At 40.8% G+C, this 14,703-nt stretch overlaps 1 protein-coding gene across 2 annotated transcripts in view; it reads right to left on the reverse strand.

Moving 5' to 3' along the window:
- ARVCF (ARVCF delta catenin family member) overlaps nt 1-14,703 on the reverse strand; it is a 231,435-nt gene that overhangs the window by 130,629 nt on the left and 86,103 nt on the right. The window lies entirely within an intron of this gene.

Below are 14,703 nucleotides of genomic sequence, written 5' to 3' on the forward strand. Positions count from 1 at the left end.
AGCGAACTGCAGACTAGAGCACACTGACTTTAAATGAACACTAGTGCTTGTTTTTATCCTGTGGCTTCTTCTAAAATGATGATCCTGAGAGATTAGATATGGATTTGCATTCCTAATGTAGCCTGCTATCAGCTGGAAAAGAGTGTCCTGAGCATCGAAAGATTAAAAGCCTGCCTAGTTCAAGGTAGATTTCCCAATGCAGACAGCTACCCAGGTTGCATTTGCATAGATCTACCTTCTTACTGCATGAACTATCCAGGGACATGCGAGTGAAAAGGGTGGAATGTCATCCAACCTCCTTGTTCCCCGAGTTGACTTCCAGGAGGCTGCTCTTTGAGCTCCAAAAACTTTTTAATGTTCCTGACTTTCAAGTTTTTGGTAAAGTAACAACAATGCGAAAAAAAATAAATATTTAGTTTCAATTATCATGGTTTTTGTGTCTCAATCACAGAAATCAGGACTCAATTCTACTTTCAAATTCTTTAAAAAGCATCAGAAATGAATCTCTCTGCATAGCTCCAAAAATATCCCGCACACTTCCTTTGCTCAACAGGTTTCTGCATGAAGCCAATGTTTCAAACATTTAACCAGTTCAGCTCAATTATTTAAGGACTTAGTACAAACTTGACTTGACAGACATTTTGATATTTACTAGTCTGTGCAGACTTGTAATGGTTCAAATATGGTTCCCTCAATGGCTAGTCTTAGTGGCAGTTTCCTATCCTTGTCATGCAGCAGGAGATTCCAGTTTGGACCCACATCCCATTCCTTTGCTCACTTTGCTAGGGTACTAACCAGGCAAACGTGAGCAGCATGCTTGGTGTCACTCAGTGTAGGGCTTCTCATTCTGGGGATCATGAATAGTTGTCCGGGGGCTGTGACAACCTTACCCTTTCCATATTATTAAATGGGGGATGGATCCCAATATGAGAAAGTTGAGATTGAGCCATTGCTTTACAGCGATTAAGCAACAGCACAGACGGTCTCTGAAGAGGGCTCCTATCCAATCCTCGTTAGTCGGAAAGATGTTCAGAATTCTGACAGCTCCAGCAGGACAGAGATGTTACTCTCTGCCTTGCCTTCCAGAGACCACAACATCTCATTTAACCTTTCAAGTGTGATGGTCAGACTACAGAAATGTAAGAGCGTTTACATAAAATCATGGCAAGAGTGCTCTTGTGATAAATGAGCATATTTGCAAGGTGTCACCAAGAGAAGTCACTGAGTGTAATGTATGAGGCATTATACAAGCATCATATCTTTGGTTCTGTCACAAGAAAATCAGAAGTCAACACTACTTTATTAAAAAAGTAGGTCCCAATCCAGTTAGTGAGAAAGCGTATCAATACTGAAGGCTTTTCTCCTTGCTTTTTGTCAGTGGATGAATCACATCCCTGTTTAGCAGTGCTTAAATTTCCAGCAGCCTCTAAAAAACAAGCTATTGTTAAAAAACAATCAATTTATCCCCAGCCTGTAAAAGTTTAGTGCAGTTGAAATATCTTTAGACATTTCAGGCAAGAACCGTAAAATAGTAATTCTTGTTTTGTTAAAAGCAGAATGATTTGCGATACAGAAATATCTCCAAGGGCCTACTTTGCATTAGAATATTGCAGTCCCTAGAACCATCATCATTTTGATTCCTAGAGTTATCTTTCCATCAAAGTGACTATTTTATATCTGTTTAATAAAAGAATAAGCTCCCCCAGAAGGATCACACATCCTGCATTGAGACAGAAAAGTTGTTTTATTTTATTCTCTGCTTATGAAACCGTTTAAATTACAGATTACCTCTTCCCACCAAAACAGTCACTCTTCAAAAACATTCGAAGCATGTCCATCTAATAACCCTCCTTCTGTTTAATGGATTGCAGTGGAGGTTATATTCCGGTTACTGCTTACTACAGGTTACTATTAGCTAGCAGGTCTGTAGGTTTTAGCAAGACAGCAAGGTTGTTTATACCAGTGGGACACTTGTCCAAAAAAGCCTAGTGTAGAGAAAGCCAAAATGTGTTGATTACTAGAAATATACTAGAAATCTGGGCATACTTAAATCAGATGATATTTCTAATTGAATAAAAATGAGAATAATTCCTGTCTCCTACCCTTTGTCTGACTTTTCTAATGAAACCCTAATCTTTGCAATGGCTTTATATAATAGGACTACTTACATGTGTAAAGTTAAGCGCACAAGTCAGTCTTTGCAGGATCAGACGTTCAGGATCAGGCTACTCTTGAACAGATACTTCAGATTAAGGTAGGGAGTGAATTTAAAGAATAACTCCATATGTAGACAAGCCCTTACACTGTAAGCTCTTTGGAGCAGGGACTATTTTATCTGTACAGTTTCTAGCACAATAGGAATCTACACTTGGTTGGGGCCTACAGGTCATACTGAATTACTGCTAATAATAAACGGAAACTTTATCTTTTAAGTGCTCATGTTCAGCGCGTTCTGCAGTTAATGCTACTGTCACTTGATGTGGAGCCCAATCCAAGTTGGGTCTTAGTTAAGGCACTTCTCTATTGTGTGATACAGGAGGTCAGGCGATGATCTAATGGTCACTTCTGCCCTTCAACTCTATGACATGGGCACTCACAAAAGCCACATCCTCAAGTCAGTCAAGTCTTCACAAAAGAAAAATGTTTCCCCTAATCAAAAAACAAGCGCACTTAGCATGTGATACCATAATGAGCCAAGCTGTACACCACAATGCACTAGCTGTTCTCGGAGCAGTTTCACACTCTCCTTGCCCTTCAGATACAAACATGATAAACAGACGAATAAAGAATGATGCCAAAGGCCTTTAAAAGCCAGTGTTAAAAACTGGACTTTTCAACCACTGGAAAGTCATTTTGGAAAGTATTTTCAGCCACAAACAAAGAAGAATTTTGTAATGGACCAGTGCAATTCATGATCTGAGTTCTCCACAAGATACCACACCTTTCAGGGAAAGAAAAAAAAATCAAACAGAACAAGAAAAGAAGTAGTAATATTCATCCCTGAAGTGCAGCAAAATACACTAGGGCTCTGTTCAGCCACGGGTAACTGCCCATCAACAGGGAAATCTACAATCTCTGCCCAGCAGTTTACAAAGAGGGCTTTTATGCTATTTTAACAATCTGAAGTGTCTCAGTTAATGGAAGACTGGTCAATTGGCCCTCAACTATTTCTAATTGACTGGAATGATGGATGAAGCTAAAGGGGAAGCTGACCCACTGATCTTTTCCACAAAGCTAGAAAACCGCAGGAGATTGTAAACAGTGTTTTAAGAATGGAAGTGGGGGGGAAGAGGGATTACAGAGGCACTGCCTCCTTCTTAACCTGCTGGATGACCCAGGTAAATTATAGGCCTGCTGCAAAGTTGTTTCTGGAGGACAGAAAACAAAAAACCTGAACCCAAGGCAGTAACAAAAATGCCCTATTCATTGCGTTCCACCTCAGTATTTTCCTCTCCCGTTCTCCCCCCATTTTTCCATTAGCTGAAGGCTAATGTACTGCACAGCTCTACCACGCAAGTTGGCCCTCTGGATCAGAAAGGGCAATTTGTCACTTTCACAAGAAAGATGTCTCGGTTCTTTATCGTCTTGTCTTGCCACAGCAAGGATTTTTTCAGATCATTTTGGTGCTAACTGAATATGCTGAGGCTTTAAATCCCAGCCATCTTCAAAGCAGGTAATGTTAATCACCCCACTGCATTAAAAGTAATGCTCAATAACTATGATGAATGATGTGTGCCTGCCCGGTGACCTTCAGAACACTGTAATTACCGATAGCCTTTAAATAAGGAAAGAGCCGCATTGAACATGTACTGGAGCAAATGACCTAAACCATCCCAAATCTGTTTTGATGAGCATTCAGTTTAGACTTTGAATGTTGCATTGGGAACAAAATGAAACATCTATAAAGTAGGTATGATTGTGGTTCAAATCCCACTAAGGCTCAAAGAGAAACTGAAGCTGGTGTATTTACATAGGAAGATCAGACACCGAATCGAAAGAAAAGAAACTAACAGAGGAGCCTTTCCCTTTGCGACTCTGATGCAGAGTCAACTTACTCTGCCAAAAGAACATGAATCTTCTGACCTCTACAGGAAGTAGTATTGGGAGAGGCACTAAACATGTTCAGAGTAGTGCAAAGAAAAAGGTGTTTCTTTCTGTACGTCTACACAACACACAAATCAACCTGCAGCAGCAAGTTTCAGAGCCTGGGTCAACTGACTTGGGCTCATGTTGGGGGGCTCAAAATAGCAGTGTAGACTCATTCAGGGTTGGGCTGGAGCCCAAGCTCAGACTCTCCCCGCTCACCAGGTTTTCAAGCCTGGGCTCCAGACCGAGACAACACTTCTATTTTTAGCTCCAAGTCAGTTGACTCAGGCTGAGAGACTTGCTGCAGCAGGGGCTGGGTTTATTTTTTTGCTATGTAGGCATACCCATAGACAAAACCTTTACAAGAATAAGTAATTACTGTTTAAAACAAAACTTGGCACTCTATAGCACCTTCCACCCATGGAGCTCAAAGGGATTTTCAGACAATGAATTTAGTTCAACGTTCCTGAAAGGGAAGAAATGAGGCAGACGTTATCCTTACTGTACTGATGGGGAAACAAAGGCACATCACACTTTAGTAACTTGCCCAAGGTCAGAAGTCTGTGACAGACTCCAGAATTGAACCTAGGTGTCCTGACTCAGACTCCAGTGGCTTAGTCACAAGACCAACCTTTCTCCTTAATGGTCCATCAGCTCAGCTTCAGGAACTAAACTCAATAAAACGTTTTTTCCAAACACGATTTCTTAAAAAAAAAAAAAAAAAAAAAAGAGGACATAAGGCAGATTGCACTCTGGGTAAATCCTACTTCTCTTGAAATGCCGCTTATATTGCTATAGCTTAGTATTTAAATCAGGAAAATCTGTCCACTATGAGATCATGGGAAAACACTATCTTACTGTGATTGCACAGCCATAGATAATGTTCTCTTTTTCCTTTGCACTACTGTAGACCTGTAATTTGCTAGCCAAGTGCTATGAGCAAGCCACATGCTAAATGAATACTACAGAGAGATTTACTAAAAAATCAGTAGCTAAACACAATACATGCTAGCATATCTAATATTTGACTAAACAAACAGCAGTTGTGTACGGAGCTCAACACGACACAGACTCGTACTTGCTCTCTTCCTGGGGTCTTCAGATGAACTAGCAGAAGCTAAACTGAGGGAGAGTTTTCCTGGGATAAGGTTATATCACCGATTACAATCTTCCAACAGAATTTTCTTCTTCTCTACCTGCTGCTTATTTGATGTTGGCATACAGGCTTGTGGGAAGGATGAGTCCTTTGCACATTCCTTTTCTTGTCAGACATTTAAGAAACATTTCTCCTTCTCCCCCCATTCCCTCCCCAGGTTTTGATCAGGAATTAAGATGACACACACATTAGTATAGAAAACAAGTCCACAAACTTACATACACAGGGGAGCACCTGAGGTCTATTACTCAGCTTGACAGATTTTCCTCTTTATGAAGTAGCCACTCAGAGGGTACAATCACTAACACGCGTGCACACACAACACACCAGCACATTGAGTCATACAGAGCCAAACAGTTACATTTGGATGTACTTCAGTTTCAGGGTTTTATATACACACCTAGAGCACACCAGATAGCTTGTATGGTGAAGTAACTATGCCAACTGTACTGGTATAAAGGACCTGAGCAAAATGCTTAATTTATTTCAAGGCAGAGTTAATTTCGAGGATGTAGAAGTGGGTTATTTACCAAGACTTGACCGCAGTCTCTCTACATGTCCCGGTGGCTATATCAAAATCAGAATTAAATTCAACGCAATCTCCCCCCACCCGCACTCCTGCCCATGGATGATGTTTGAACTACATAATTAACTAGATCAAGCAAAAACCCCAAACCCTTCCAAACGGAACAGTAAAAATAAGTGGATCACTGATGAAAGGCTGTTCTACAGCCTAAATTCGAAGAGTGGCATTTCTTAAATAAATCATTTCTTATTCTGGGGAGTACAAAGTGATTGGTGATAAATCTCATCATCACCCATCCCATAAGGAAGGAACTGGCCAACATTTCCCACTATTAAGCACCAAAGCAGGTTTGCTTGGAATTAAGAAGCCACATCAGCATCAGTCCAAATAACTCCCCAGAAGATGATCCATGTTAAATCATGTTATGGTTCTTTAAAAAAAAAAAAAAAAAAAAAAAAAAAATCTATTTTCTGAACTGAACATAGCAGGGAATGTGTGATCAGCTTCTTAACACAATATTATGTATCCCCAGGGAGTAAAAATGTGACAGCAGGAAAGTAACTTCATGGGAGATCTTTGGATGACTACCAGTCCAGCTGAAAGCCAAGAGACACAAGCAAGCCAGCAAAGCCAGGGGCTGCTTCTTTTACTGTAAACCTTCTAAAAGAAAAAAGAAAAAAGAAAAAAGATTCCAGCAGAAAGTCCATTTTACCAAGTGAAACAGGAGTTACTGCATTATTGTAACAACCCAACAGACTTCCCTGACAATTGTTCATTTTCTTCCTTTGAGGCCAGTTTATCCTGCTTACTTTCATCCACCTTGGAATATATAGTAAAGGGCTGATCTTGCAACCCTTACTTATGCCAGCAGACAGTCTTTAGACACATAGGAGAGACTGCTTGAGAAAATAAAGATGGTTCATATAAGGGGAGGGTTGCAACACTGGACCCCAAACTAGTAACATGGACTGACAACAAAAGAGGAGGCTGAAATGGGGGAACAAAAGAACACTCATTTAGAACCAAATGACAATGTGGAGGGGGGAAAATGGTAACTGAGGCACCAACGGATGCAAAGAGAATAAATTATTTAATTACGTATACACCTATTCTAAGAGCCTGGGTAACAAACAAGAGGAATTGTAATTGCCCATTTATGAACATAAATTCGACATACTACTGAACCCTGGGGAAGCACACTCCTCCTCTATCCCCCAGCCTAGCCAGGACTAACAGCTGAGCCCAGCACCGGGTAGGAGCCACCAGTCAGGGCATGTCCAGCCCTGGGTGGGGCTGGGGAGGGCCAGGTGCAAGGGGTGAGGCTTGGCAGCGGTGTCTGGGTGCAGGGGAGTTCTAGATGAAGGGGGTGAGGCTCAGTGGGGTGGGGGTTCAGGTGGAGAGGGCTCGGTGGCGGCTTCTGGCTGTGGAGGCGTGAGGCTCAGTAGGGGCATGTAGGTATGGGGGCGGGGGTCTAGATGCATGGGGGTTGGGTAGATGGGGGATGAGTCTGACCCAGCCCTAGACGGGTTTGACCCAGCACCAGCCAGGGCATCCCCAGTCCCACCCTCCCCCAGTGATTTACCTCTCCTCTGGCTGCTCTGGGAGCCCAAAACAATGTGCCCATGTGCTGCTGGGGAAGGGCACATGACCACTCTTGCAGCTTCCCTTTGCTTCACCGTCAGAAAGTCATTTTTCTGTGGGGAAGCAAAGAAATCTGCAACTGACATGAATTCTGCATGCACGCAGTAGCACAGAATCCCCCCAGAGTAAGTTATGGAGTAAACTGCTTGGCTGCCATTACCATTAATCCATGGCTAATTCCATGGGTACGGCACAGATAATTTACCCAAGACCATACATCAAGCAGAGTTCACTTTATTCAGTTTTGAGCTGTCAGACTGCTGCTCTGTTCTTAAAATAGAATGGCACTTTTTGATCCATTTCTGGAGTCCCTACAGAGTATATATAAATCATCACAGTTCAGGGCAACTGCACCCATTTTCCCCCTCCGTGGTCCACCAAGGGCACCCAAAGGTTTCCAGTTTACAGCCACTAATCTCTTGGCCAGAGACTTGCCTCTCACTCCCTCTTGATGAGAGATTTTAAGGCTGCACAGCTCCCTGGATTACACCGTGGTATCTCTAGCAAGACAGTCAGCCTAAAAAGGTCAGCACCTGTGCTTTGCTTTCTCCCCAAGTGCTATGGACAGCGTATTGCCAGCACTTACAAGCTACCACACAGCTCCTTCTAAGCAAGCACATTTATTCCTCGGATAAAAACATTGAGAACAACCAACATTCCTATACCCAAGCTAACAGCTAACCAGAGGTCACCCATCAGTCCTATGTGGCCCCAGTAGGTCAAAGTCTTTCCAATCCTTCTGCCAGGCTTGGGGCCTCCCTTGGACTGGAGGGCCTGTCCATTTACTGGATTAAAAAGGAGGCCATGAGTCATTTTAAACTCAGGCTATTTATCCTTTCTTTGTCAGTTGACCTCTAGAGAATCGAGTCTGAAGCATACATGCAAGCCTCTCCAGGTGGTGGTTCTTCTCTGGAGGTGTTACAACCTGAATTAATTTGCCTAATCTCGCCCCCACACACATGTTTTAGTTCCTGGAGAAGCTACGGTTACCCTGCCCCATGCAATTACATACAGTCTCTTGCCCACAATGATACATAAACTTAATATAGGAACATCTCCCAAACATACTGTAAGAAATTGACATATCTAGCACATAACTTCTGCTAAAATGTTGCTCAACTATGATTCAACTCCATTGATCTCAAGCCAAGCTTTCATTCTCAATGAGATTCCTAACAACTGGAGACATCTTTAAAAACTGAATGGCGGAGCACCAGTGGGGTGAAATGAGGAGAGAAATTCAAATCTAAATTACTATTTCCTTGCTATAGTGGAAGACAAGCAAATGCAACAAGAGATTACAGACTTCGCTAACAAGGCATGAGAACAAAATATTTCTCTCTTATGTTTATTTTTTTAGGAAGTTCCCTTCCTTTATAAAAAGGAGAGTCATTCCATCCATCATGCTGATCAGGAACCCAAACAACAACAGGAGTTGCACAAATATAGCAATCATGCTATTATCTTCTGTCAGTTCCTTGTTATTTTTGGCAGCAGCTACAAAAGGCTTCCCAGTTCTTATTCACAGAAGGGATCTAGACACGTTCTGTTTGACCCACACATCAATGGCATTCAATGAGACAAGGCCAAGTGGCCATGGAGTCATTGGAAAGAACTGGCAGATCAATGCTCCCAACAAAACCTCACACTCTAGTCCTGTTAAATAAGGCGGCTGGCCTTAGGTTTGCCAGAACAGAAGAAAACAAAACAATCTTGAGCGTCTGCCATGTGTTTTTGTTTTCACTAATTCACTAACCTTCTTACACTGAGCCCATGGCTGGCATCCGTAATAACAGTACTGATTTATACCATCTACTAAAGCCACTGCTTTTTATTTTGTTTTTAATATGGGACAAGTAATCAAAGCAGAACAGCAATACAGTTCTGCAGTCCAGCTTGTTAAATCAGACAGTGGGATAATCATCAACAGATTGGAATAGAGCAGGGAAGAAGAAGAAGGGGGGGGAAAAAAAAAAAAAAAGCAATTATGGGAATACGAGGGAGAGGCCAGAAGAGAATAGGGGTCAGATGAGAAGCATGAAAGAATGTGAGGAGTCAACATGGGGGTGGGGTGGAGGCAGCGCATGAAAGAATGAAGATGTGGAGATCGAATGCAAGAAGAAAGTGGTGGAAAAAGAGAGGGAGATAAAAAGGGGAAAAACTAATACATCCTTAAAACTTCAATTTTTTCCTTATTTGTTAATGTTCCTTTTGTTATTTTAATTTATACAACATTGGCCAAACTGCACGATCAATAGCTTTTTTCCCCAAGGTCTCCAGACAATTCAGGTGCTATTCTTTGCTTTACATATGGTTTGCCTATGTTATTTTTGTGTTTCCAATCATTCACTAGGAGTGTATCATGTACTGGTGTTCCCAGAGAAGGAAGAGATTAATCACAAGAACCTTGAACACAAGCCCTGCTTGAACAAACAGGAAAATAACTAAGAATAAATAGGCATCTATCCACAAATCAACATCTGCCTTTTTGTCAGTTAGCACCCAAGAAAAGGCAAACAGCCATTTCAGTAAGAAGTAACCACTGATATGTAAATGCTGAATTCAAGATTTCAAGTAGTTAAGTAGAGTGGCAAGCTAGGAAATTAAAAGGTAGTGTAAAACAAAATCGTCTTACTCACTGTAAGAGAGATTTTTTTCTTTTCTTTTCTTTTTTTTTTTAAAAAGAGAGACTCAGGTTTGTATGATTTCCAGTCTTTTTGTTTGAAAATGCATTAAAATGGCACAACGCCCTGTTTATACTTTTATTTTAAGTTTGTGTACAGGCACAAAGCATGTATACATGAACCATGAAACTTGTCTATCTTGGCATGCCAAGGAAGTATTACTGAATTGCACTGAAGAGTGTGTGCACGCACAGATATGAAAATAGAAACAAGGAAAACCATTCTGCTCCTGCATTGGTAGCCAAGGATGTCTCAGAAGGGGTCGTGGGCATCTTCCCACTAGGCTCAGGAAGTCAGTACCTAGCCTCGTGCTACCACGATCTCTCCAAACCACATCACATCTTTTCATGACTGCTGGTTTTCCCCTCTCAAAATCCACTCTGTTCTCCTGATCCAGATTCATAAAAACAATTAACAGGATTCTTCTAGAGTGGGAGGTGACTGAATGCAGCTGTAATGCCCCATACAACTGTGCAAGTAACTCTCTAAGGAAAGGAAGGAAACTGCCCTTTAATCCAGTGATTTTCAACCTTTTTCAGAGTAAGACCTCTGCTGTACCACCCCACTAGGCTTGCAGCACCTCAAGCTCCATAGTAGCGTACATAGCACAAGCCCACAAATCTTAACTGGGAAAAGAGACAGCAATGACCCTCAGCTCAGCACATGGGATCATCATCATCAACGGAGGGAGAAGCTGGCCTACCATATCAGGGTCCCACACTGTCTCCCAGCATAATTGGGTCTCTGTATGCGCCCCATTCTTCTTCCCCACCTCATGCCAGGGTCCTTTGTGTTTCCTCCATACCATCGCTTCTCCCATTCTGTATCTCTGCTTGTACATTCACCTACTCAATAGCCCACCTTCTGGGTTCCTGTTTCCCTCACCACCACCACTCCCCACCCGTGAGGGTACCAGGTTTGCTCCTCCACTCCCAACCACCCACTCCCACTGCCAATTCCAGGTCTCTTCTTCCTCTATCCCTCTGGCCCGTGCAGCTCCCCTCTCACTCCATTTCTGGGTCTCCATTTCTTCCACCACTCTGTTGCTCCCGCTCCCCACAAGCCCTCCCTGTAAGGGTCTTATTTCTCTTACAGACAATATCCCCACAAAGAAAGTTGAGCGCACGCCTCTAATGTCTAGGCAGGAGAAGCAAAAAGATTCCTCTGCCTGATGCACCAGGAATTCTGTGAGCACTGATTTTTTTTTTCCGGGGTGAGTCAGACTTTTCTATTATTCCGATTTACACCAAAAATCGGGGGGGGGGAGGGATAGCTCAGTGGTTTGAGCATTGGCCTGCTAAACCCAGGGTTGTGAGTTCAATCCTTGAGGGGGCCACTTAACGATCTGGGGCAAAATCAGTACTTGGTCCTGCTAGTGAAGGCAGGGGGCTGGACTCGATGACTTTCGGGGTCCCTTCCAGTTCTATGATTATATATATATAAATCAATAGGCTTATGCCCATCGATGCCTAGAACATCCCTGGAAATTTTGGAATTGATACGATGCAGTGTTCTGCCATTAAGTTGCATGTTAGACCTCACTATCCCCAGCCAAAAACCTCCCTTCAAAATACTTGGTTCTTTTTTTAAAAAAAAAAGTACAGTATGTTTTTATTTAAAAAAAAAAAAAATCACCAGATGATCCACGGAGTGGGAACACATGCAATAAGAATGTTCTCTCTCCTTGCAGAGCTGCTTCTATAAGCAGCTCAGAGAAGGAATTGCCAATGCAAATACAAGGCATTCAGTCCCATCCTATACTTTGGAAAGCTACAGCAATTTCACCAGATTTGAGAGTCTCCTGATCTAAACAAGAAACAGAATTTCACTGAGACAGCTCAGTCAGCTTGGATGAGAGAGATCAACTAGTGAAGAATAAATTTCCAAAGTCAAGATATAATCAAAAGTCAACATGCTGAAGGAAAACATCTATTAATACATTTTTGTATTAAGCAGAGACAAATAATGGAGCCTTCTTCATTTCAAACATAAAAGCCTGTTAAAAGGAATGATTTGCACAAAGAAGTTACAGCAACAATCTGTATCGTGTATAACTCCACCTATCTGACCAAGTGACTAACAAGTCACTCCAGTTAATGCCCTTTTATGCAAAATATCTGGAGTCTGCTTCCACACACATGGAAAATCCAGCCTCTCTCATTTAATTCAATGGTCTCTGTGAACAATGATTCACATCCTTCAGTATTTATAGCGTACCAGTGTTTATCAATTGCCCACAAGCATAAATCAAATTACTTTATTCAGAAAAAGTCTAGTTAAAGTTACCCATCAATAAATTAGTTTGTAGAAAACTGGTATTTATTTGCCAAGAGCAAGGAGCATTACAAAGCATAGAGCTCCATTTGGTAAATTAAAGGAAATCCTCCGGGTAATCAGATCATTCAATTCTGATTGTAAACCACAATATTGTAACAGATGCTCAGTATACTCTTATAGCAGTGTTTTGGAACTGAAGAATATCAGATAACCTGTTCTATGACCCTGGTGGTAGAAGATGTTACAGCCGTTCTTAATCCTGGCTTTTTAAATCTTGTTGACATAATTCATTGTGCTTTTGGATCCATAATATCTTGCAAAGCTCTGCAGTTTCCTGGTTTATAAGCCTGCCCTGCCTATTCATTGGGTGAAAAGATTTTTGCTGACTTCATGTATCATCAGTTGCAAACATCAGGGACTAATAATTTTCACTGCTAAGGAGTTAGGCTGAAAATACAAAGTAGAAAAAATATGCACGCGCCTGAAAGAGATAGGAGACATTTTGATAGCATGAATATATTACATTGACTATTGAAGATACTTGTAAAGGTATATATTCTACTAATGAAAACTGGGGAACTTTAAAGAACAGAAATAGAGGTATATACATCTACAGCACTAAAAAAGGGATCGAATACTGCCTGACAGTTTGTGAACATTCATTCAGGTTCTGAAATCACTGATTCAGCCATGTTCATGCCACCTCATTATTTACTATTCACAAACATCTATGGGCATAGGTTTTTGTTTGCACAACTGTTCTCTCATACAAATACTCATTCACACATAAACGTGTATATTTGTGCATGAATAAAAATATTCATTACTCACTATTCTAGTTTGAAAAGTCTCAGTCAAACAATCAAGGAGCAGAAACAATACCGTGTGACCCAGATGACCAATCACGCTTTAGAAAATGAATAATCTAAATGAACAGTTGGTTAATATCCAATAAGCTCAAAATTGTTTGTCCAAACTATTACACAAATAGTTAGTACTAACAATATTTGCAGAAATCCATTTCAGTTTGCAAGCTATTCGCAAACAGAAAAAGGGCTGCGTTCACAATAAGATTGTTTTTTAAGGAAGAAGTCAATTAGCACACTTGCATTAATAATGGATCTTTATGCTGTCAGCTTCTCTCCAGGAATTTTCAGAAACCATATAAGCATATGCAATGGACATACACTGAAGACGCATTTCATTATTTCCAACATACATATAATGAAGTCCAATTATATACATTTCAACTTTCATCTTTTGGAAGATTTGCCTTGTTTTCATTTCTTAAATTTCAAGATTCCATTCTAAGCACGTAATTGAAGAAAAATAGGTTTAGTCTCAAATACAATGCTGCACGTTCTTCCCATGGCAAAACAAGTTGGTTTGTTTTTAAAAAAAATAAAAAATAAAAAGATGGAGCTGCCCATCAGATGTACTTCCAGATGGGTATTGCAGGGGACATATACTAAGTTCACGAAGACCTCTCTCCTGTTCTCCATGCACACAGCCAAGCTCTAACCACTAAAAACTGACACATATCTAAAGAATATTTTAAATCACAAGCAGAATTTAAGAAACCATGGAGGGATAAACTAAACATTCCTGACCAGACCCTGTAAGTCAGGGAAACTTCCAATGTTCTCCAGGTGAGGCAAGGACAAAATCCATCTTGAATTATTAAAGACAACCAAAAGTCACTAGCTGTCTTTTGCTGATTTTGGAAGTTCCCTGGTTTTATTTAATTCATTGGGAGCTTTGCTAGCATTAGGATTGCCGGGTCACGTCTTCAGAATAAGTAATATGAGGAAGTGTCCCTTTCGGACATAAGCAGGAATATTTTATTATTATTATTATTACTACTACTACAGGTGATCCTGTAACACAGGCTATCTGCATTATAATATTTGGTTCATATCTTTAAACTAATCAAGAAATATAATCAAACATCAGTACAAGTTCATATACTTTAGTTTGTTCTGGATATTTAACTGTAAAATCCAACTAAAGCGCTGAAAGAATTACTCTGAGAACATTTGCTGTATCTCAACAGCTGAACTGTAACAAACTTTGTGATTATTTCTTTCCTTTCTTAAAGCATTAACCTGTAGTTTCAGATATTCAGCAAATTAATATGGTCAGGCACAAAATAGCTTTTGTAGCCATTTGCATCTGGTTATTACCGAGAAGATCTGCAAAAAAGCCAATTAGCTGTCAGAAACAGGTGGAGCAGATTTTAAGATCTTTACCGTCAACCATTGAACTAGATCTCAAGTGTTACTTTAATATTCTCTCTTTATCAGCGGTATATACATTGATTTGCCATCATTGTT

This window comes from Emys orbicularis, chromosome 16 (genome assembly GCF_028017835.1).
Source record: "Emys orbicularis isolate rEmyOrb1 chromosome 16, rEmyOrb1.hap1, whole genome shotgun sequence".
NCBI classification, from domain to species: domain Eukaryota; kingdom Metazoa; phylum Chordata; order Testudines; family Emydidae; genus Emys; species Emys orbicularis.